The sequence below is a fragment of the Narcine bancroftii genome, chromosome 2, assembly GCF_036971445.1.
Source record: "Narcine bancroftii isolate sNarBan1 chromosome 2, sNarBan1.hap1, whole genome shotgun sequence".
Classification (NCBI taxonomy): domain Eukaryota; kingdom Metazoa; phylum Chordata; class Chondrichthyes; order Torpediniformes; family Narcinidae; genus Narcine; species Narcine bancroftii.
In genome coordinates, this window is record NC_091470.1 from 42448843 (window position 1) to 42456354 (window position 7512).

The window sequence follows — 7512 nt, forward strand, 5'->3', positions numbered from 1 at the left end:
TACGAACTCCTTACAGACAGCGTCGGATTTATGCACTAACCACTACGCTAATCATGCTGTATTCTTTATTATTTTTAAAAGAAAATGTAATACAACTTACAGCTGTTCAATTACATCTTTATCGATTTTCATTCCAGCAGTCAATTTGCATTTTAAAAATAAAAAGGCAAATTTTACGGAGAACATGGACTAAAAAGAATCAAAGAATCATTTTGTTATTAGTCCCACAAAACCATGAGACTTCAATTACTGGATTCCCACATTAATTGATAAGCAATTGCGTTGCCCTCTCTTCAGGCCCAGAATTGGGGTGAGAGCAATGACTTGGAAATATTTACAAATATATAGGTCAGGATAGCTAATAAACATAAAATAGTTATCAGTGTTAGTCCTGTTCACTGGGGAGTTGCTAAACCTTGAAAACCTGGCACCAAACAGAAAATATTGGTAATATTCAACAGGTCAGGCTACATCTGAGGGAAGAAAATTGTTTCAGATCAGAGACCCTTTGCAACAACTGAAAGGAGACAAAAGAAGTTTGTTAAACTATGGGGATGTCACTGATAGTGTAAAACTGGAGTAGCCATAGGGATAAATTATAAACAGAGCAACATGGTCAATGGGAGCCATTAGAGATTGAGAACACAGACAAAATAACCCACACAAAAGAATGTGTGAGTGGAAAATGCAGAGCAGGAAGACGTACTGAGTGGGTCATCTGAAGAAGTGTCCATATTTAAAGGCAGACTACATTTCACCAGTTTAGGCAAGCAAAAGGCAATGTCGAAATATGACAGGAAAAACTTGAAACACTTTTTCAGTGTTGTGTTTGGTTGAGCAGCTAGGAACAGAAGTACTTCCTCACAAGCTCTTTTTCTGATCCATTTCTGTTATTCTATCTTCCTCACTCTGGCTGTGTTCCTTTTTAATCTGTTATCAATAATGATCATGCAGTTTACCTCATAAGTTATCCTTCTAAGTTGGTGGTTTCATTGATATGAGAGAAGACAGAATCATGTAATATTATATAGTGGTACAATTGCTCTGTTTCCAGACTAACAGTCCAAGATTGTTAACTTAAATTCCAGTACAACAAAGAGCAAACTTTAATTTAGTAACACCATGGAAAAGTAGACATCAGGTTGACATACTGAATTTTCAACACCACGTGAAAAGTGGTCCTGCCATTTTCCCCTGATTTAAACCATCTGGAGGGAGCAGGAGCTCTAAACAGTCAACTGATCATTATTATGCAGTCCAGCACTTCTTCATAAATCTTGATTCCTTCACTCTACTGCAACAGTCAGTACTCCGGCCAAGTACTGAAAACCTGTGCTGATCAACTGGTGAGGGCATTCGTAGATATCTTCAGCATCTCACTTTGACAGGGTGTGGTACCCACCTGTTTGAAATAGGCTTCAATTGTACTGATGCCCAAGAAGAGCTTGGTAACCTGCCTAAATGACAATTAACCTGTGGTTCTCACATCAACAGTGATGAAGTGTTTTGAGAGGCTGGTGTGAAGCACATCAGCTCCTGTTGGATCTGTTCTAATATGTTTACCGTGCAACAGGTCTGCAGCAGATACCATCTCACTGGCTCTCCACAAAACCCTGGAATACCTTGAATGCAAAGATGCATACATCAGGATGCTCTTTATCACCTACAGTTGGGCATTCAACACCATCATCCCCTCAAAACTGATCAACAAATTCAAAGACCTGGGCCTCAATACCCCAGTCTGCAGTTGGATCCTGGATTTCCTCACCCCCCAAGTCCACAATTAGTTTGGATTAGCAAGAATATCTCCTCCACAATCTCCATCAACATTGGAGTATCACAGGGTGGCATACTTACAGTAGCTCCCTGCTCTACTTGCTTTACACCTACGACTGTGTGGTTTGGTACGACAACAACACCATTCACAAATTTTCTTAAAAATGGTCCTGCACCTGGATACAAGCTCATTAGGCATAAAACTTGAAAAGTGTGTAAATCAAAGGATATCTGTACCAATGGAAAAAGGGCATGGCAAATAACCCTGCTAGAGTTCATGCCCACAATCAGTCACCCATTTGATTGTTTCAGGAATCATGTTATTCTCCCACATTCTCAATAGCCCTCAGATTTTACAATTCGACGGCACACTAGCAACATTTGACAAATCCTCTATAGAGAAATATTATTTATTGAATATTTTCTTTCTCATTTGTTAATGCTTCTGGAAAGAGTTTATCCAAAACTATTATTAAACATTTATTTTAAAAAGAAAAAGTTTAACATTACATATGTTGAAAGAAGAGAAAACATGCAGACGTTGTTGAAAATTTTCAATAAATATTTAGTTCGGCCCTCGACTTAGTCCAAGTTTTTAATTTTGGCCCTCCGTGAATTTGAGTTTGACATCCCTGACTTAGAGGCAGCCCAGGATATGAACCAGGTCCTGATCGCTGGCGCTGTGCTAACTGTTTCACTAACCATTTGTATTGTCCGTAGCTACAGGCAAGAAGATTAAAACACATGGGATGCATGGTAACTTGGTCAATTGGATTCTAAGTTGACTTAACCATAGAAGACTGGGAGTAGTGGTGGAGAGGTGTTTCTCTGACCGGAGGTCTGTGAACAATGGCGTTCCCAAGGGATCAGGACTTGAACATCTGATGTTTGTAATATATGATTTAGATGAAAATGTAGACATAGCAGAGGCTACAGATTTTGGAAGCTGAAGCTAAGCAAAATCTACTGGAATAATACAGCATGTTAAGTATCATCAGTGTAAAAAAAATTAACATTTCGAGCTGAAGCCCTCTATCGAGACGCGGTAAAGAGCTTTGGCTTTTACCATACTTTTTCTCCCAATGAAGCTGGTTGGCCCACTGAGTTCCTCCAGCAGATTGTGGATGAAAACGTAGATGGCGGATTCTTAAGTTTGTTGACGACACAATTGCCTTTATGGATAGTGAAGGTGGTTGTCTAAAAATTCAGCAGGATATAGAACAGCTAGAGATTGGATGGAAAAAAGGCAAATAGAATTTAATCCAATCAAGCGTGAGGTGCTACAGCTTGAGAGATCAAATGTAAAGGGAAAGAATAGAATAAATGTTAGGTCTCTGAGAAGCATTAATGTACAGTGTGATGTTGAATTTAGAGCCATGATCAATGAAGGCTATTATGTTACAGTTGTACAAAGCTCTGGTTAAGCCACCTTTGAAGTATTGTGTGCAGTTCATATCATTGTATTACTGGAAAAATGTGGGGGCTTTGGGAAGGGTACAGAGGAGCTTCACTGAGATGTTTCCTGGATTTCATCATAAGGAGAGGTTGGACAACTTAGGATTATTTTATCTGGAGCAACAAAAGATAAGGGGAAATCTGATTGAAGTTTATAAAATTAAGAGAGTCGATAGTCTTTTTCCCAGAATGGAAATGTGGAATACTAGAGAGTATAGCGTTAAGGTCAGAGGAGTAAATTTAAAAGAAGTGTGCCAGGAAAGTTTTTTTTAAACACTGAGTATGGTAGGTGATGGAGGGAAGAGGGAGAGGGTGGTGGAGCAGATATGATATTGACATTTATGATGCATTCAGACAGATGCTTAAACATGCATCTGTCTAAATACAGGGATATAGATCATGTACAAACAGATGGGGTGAGTTCAATTTGGCATCATGGTCAGCACATAGATGGTGGGCCAGAGGGTCTTTTTCTGCTCTTTACTATGTTCTTGTTAAATTTGATATTGCGCTGTTTATAAAAAACACAAATCGAAGAAATAGCCTGTTCAGCAATGAATTTCTTGAATGACAGAGTTGGATAATTGAATGACATCCATATGCATTCCCATGTACATTACATTTAAAATTAATGACCCAGTTCAATCCTTGTCACAATTAATTTGTTTCTATAAAGCAACAAAACAGATGTCATCTGCCTAGACATAGAAGCAAGCACAGGAAAGATCAGAATATTCATGCCTCAGTGCCCACAATACCCAGTCTCTGCAACAGAATCTGTCATTTATTGCAAAACTTCGCAAGTCTTCTAAATAAATTGAATGTTACTACTTCATCTTGTTTTTACTTTAAATTTGCAAAAGTCTGTGTGCAATGAAATGCATTACAAGAATTATTGTACTCATTAATAGTTGCTTTCAATTTAATGTCAAGCAAATTAAACATCCAAGAAGGAAATCCTCCTGACCACTAGAGGGAGTCAGAGACTAGTTTGTGGCAGCTGGTTGGATTCAAGATGGATGCCTCCACACAGCCATGAATGAATTCTATTAAAGTACACAGAGGAACCCTGATTTAACATGCCGTGATTTAACACAAATCCAGATACCACACGATGAGCCATTGGACCCTTTTCTTACTCTTTCCAGAAGTTAATTTTTTTTTCAAAATGAAATGCACCATTAGAAAACTAAAAGCTTTTTCCATGAAAGATCATTTTCACTCACTTGACGTGATCAAGAATAAGAGTCAAACCCAAGTTGCACGAGACTTTGGCATACCTGAATCAACACTTCGTGGCTGAAGATCTCAGGAAGATAAGTTATGTGCGATGCTTTAGAAAGAGGAAGAGGCGGGACCAAAGCCCAAATGCATGATGACAGCCAAAGATGTCAGCCTTGATGACTCCCTGTACGAATGGTTCATTCAAGTGTGCTCAGAAGGCTTTCCAATTTTCAGGCCTATTCTCAAAGTTCAAGCCGAGAGGTTTGACCAGCTAATCAATGGAGAAACCATTGCTAGGAACAGACTGGTTTAAATGCCATCATGGGATCTCTCAAGTGTGAGTGTCTGGAGAAATTCACTCAGCCGACAGTGAATACCCAGCAGAACTAAAAACTCTCTTAAAATAAGGTGGCTGTGATGAAGAACAAATGTACAACTGTGTTGAAACAAGTCTCTGCTGCAAGATGATCTCAGACCACACGCTGTCTTTGCAAGATGGGTTCAAACAATGCAAAGATCACGTAACATTGTTGTTTTGTGTTAAAAATACTGGAACACACAAGTTAAAACTGTTCACGATTGACAAATTTCACTCACCACGTTGTTTCCACCATGTCAATGTGAAGTCATTACCATTCGAATACACATATCGCAGCAATGCTTGGATGACCAGTGTCATCTTTGAAGATTGGTTTTACAAGATTTTTGTTCCTGCCATCCATCCATGCTCATTTGTGCAATGAAAAGCTAGAACTCAAAGCTCTTCTTTTGCTTTACAACTGACCTGCTTGCTCACCAGATGCCAGCCTAGTAAGCCACGATTGAAAGATCCAAGTTTCTTATCTCCCAAAGAAAATTACATCTAAGATCCAGCCTCTAGATCAAGGGATCAACTCAAGTAGAATTACAGGTGTGAATTAATTCATAGAATTGTAGATGAATCAATAACACTGAAAACTATCTGAAAAGCATGAACATTAAGGAAGTTTACCACTTGGGTGGGAAAGGCTGGGCAGCACTCAGCTCCTCATCTGTGGAAAAATGCTGGGAAAAGGGTCACCCTCATCTTCCAATAAAACTCCCAACTAATCCAGTCTTTCCTTATAACTCAATCCCTCCAACCCCAGCAACATCCTCATGATTTTTTTTCTGCATTCTTTCCATCTTCATGACAACTTTCCTGTAACTTGGGTGTCCAGAACTGCACATAATACTCCAAAGGTGGCTTCAACTCCAGTGAGGAAAAAAAAATAAGGATGACGTTCAGGCATCTTGGATGATGAGAGATGTTGTAAAGTTAGTCAAAAGCAAAAGAAAGCATGCAAGGTTTAAGAAGTTGAAATTAGATAGGCCTGTTATGGTGCTGTATGTCTAAAATAAGCCTCTCTTAAGGCCCTAGCAATCTCCATTTGCCTCTCTCCACAACCTGGGATAGATCTCATCAGATCTTGGGGAATTATCCTCATGATGTTCTCAATTGGCCCAATACCTTTTCCTTCTTGGTATCAGCATGGCCTAGAATATTAGTAATCCCAACACTGATCTCACTCTTCTCCATGTCCTTCTCCTTGGTGAATGCTGATGCAAAGTATCTCACCTACTTTCTCTGGTTCCAGGCATAAATTTCCTCCTTTGTCCTTAAGTGGGCCTACCCTCTTCCTAGCTATCCTCGTGTTTTTTGATGAATGTGTAAAATGCCTTGGGATTTTCCTTAATTTTACTCACAAAGGACATCTCATGGTGCACTTTGGCCCTCTTGAAGCCTTTTCATCCCAACAATCCACCAAGGAAGATGACAATGATGAGTAAGAATTCTACGGCTTCGCAGATGAAGAGGTGCATGAGGCAGAGAGGCTGTTTGAAATTAGCAAAGAGGATTTTCACCAGTGGTACTCTGTCAATGACGACTGCCCAACATATGAGCACCTGATGGACTCAATAGATAATAGACAATAGACAATAGGAGCTGGAGTAGGCCCTTCGGCCTGTCGAGCCAGCACCGCCATTTTACCGATCATGGCTGATCACTACCATCAGTACCCCTTTCCAGCCTTATCCCCATAACCCTTAACTCCTTTGCCCACTGGAGTCTTATCTAACTCTCTTTTGAACATAATCAGTGAATCTGCCTCTACCACCCTCTGTGGCAGAGCATTCCACAGATTCACACTTCTCTGGGTAAAAAAAATGTTTTCTCATCTCCGTCCTAAAGGGCCTACCCTGTATTCTTAAACTATGCCCTCTAGTCCTCGTCTCCCCCATCATTGGGAACAAGTAATCCAACTTCACACTGTCTATCCCCCTGATAATTTTGTATACCTCAATCATGTCCCCCCTCATCCTTCTAAACTCCATCGGATACAAGTCCAGTTTTTCTAGCCTTTCAGCATATGTCAACCCCGCCATCCCTGGAACTAACCTTGTAAATCTGCGCTGCACACCCTCTATATCTAGTATGTCCTTCCTCAAAACTGGAGACCAGAACTGGACGCAATACTCCAGGTGGGGCCTCACTAGGGCCCTGTACAACTGCAGAAGGGCGTCTCTGTTCCTATACTCCAAGGATGAGTCTCCAGCCCCACCCCCGAAGTGTCTGAAACCATTGAGTACCTTGAGGCCAGCCTACTTTGGCTGGAGACCGAGGATGTGGACCACATAAAAATCCTCCAACTCAGAGACATTTTAGATTTCACTCGCTGCCAGCGACCTGCTGAGTTGAGGCAACGAACACTCGATTGCTTTTTTAAGAAATAAAATGATCCTTGTAGGAAATAAAAAGATGATTGCAGTATAGGTACAGGTATTATACGTGTATTCTTTATTATTTTTTAAACCACTGTTTTCTGTGAACCCCGATTTAGCATGACCCTGCTTTTTTTTCACAATGCAATTCTTTTGGACCCCAACTATCACGTTATAATGGGGTTCCATTGTGGTTTGTTTTAAAAGAACCCAAGTTTCTTTATGACCCAAGGTGATGTCATTCAGTCAAGTTCCTGCTTGAGCTTTTCTTTTAGTGGTGCTGGAACCTGCCTCAGGATTCACAATGCCTTTACA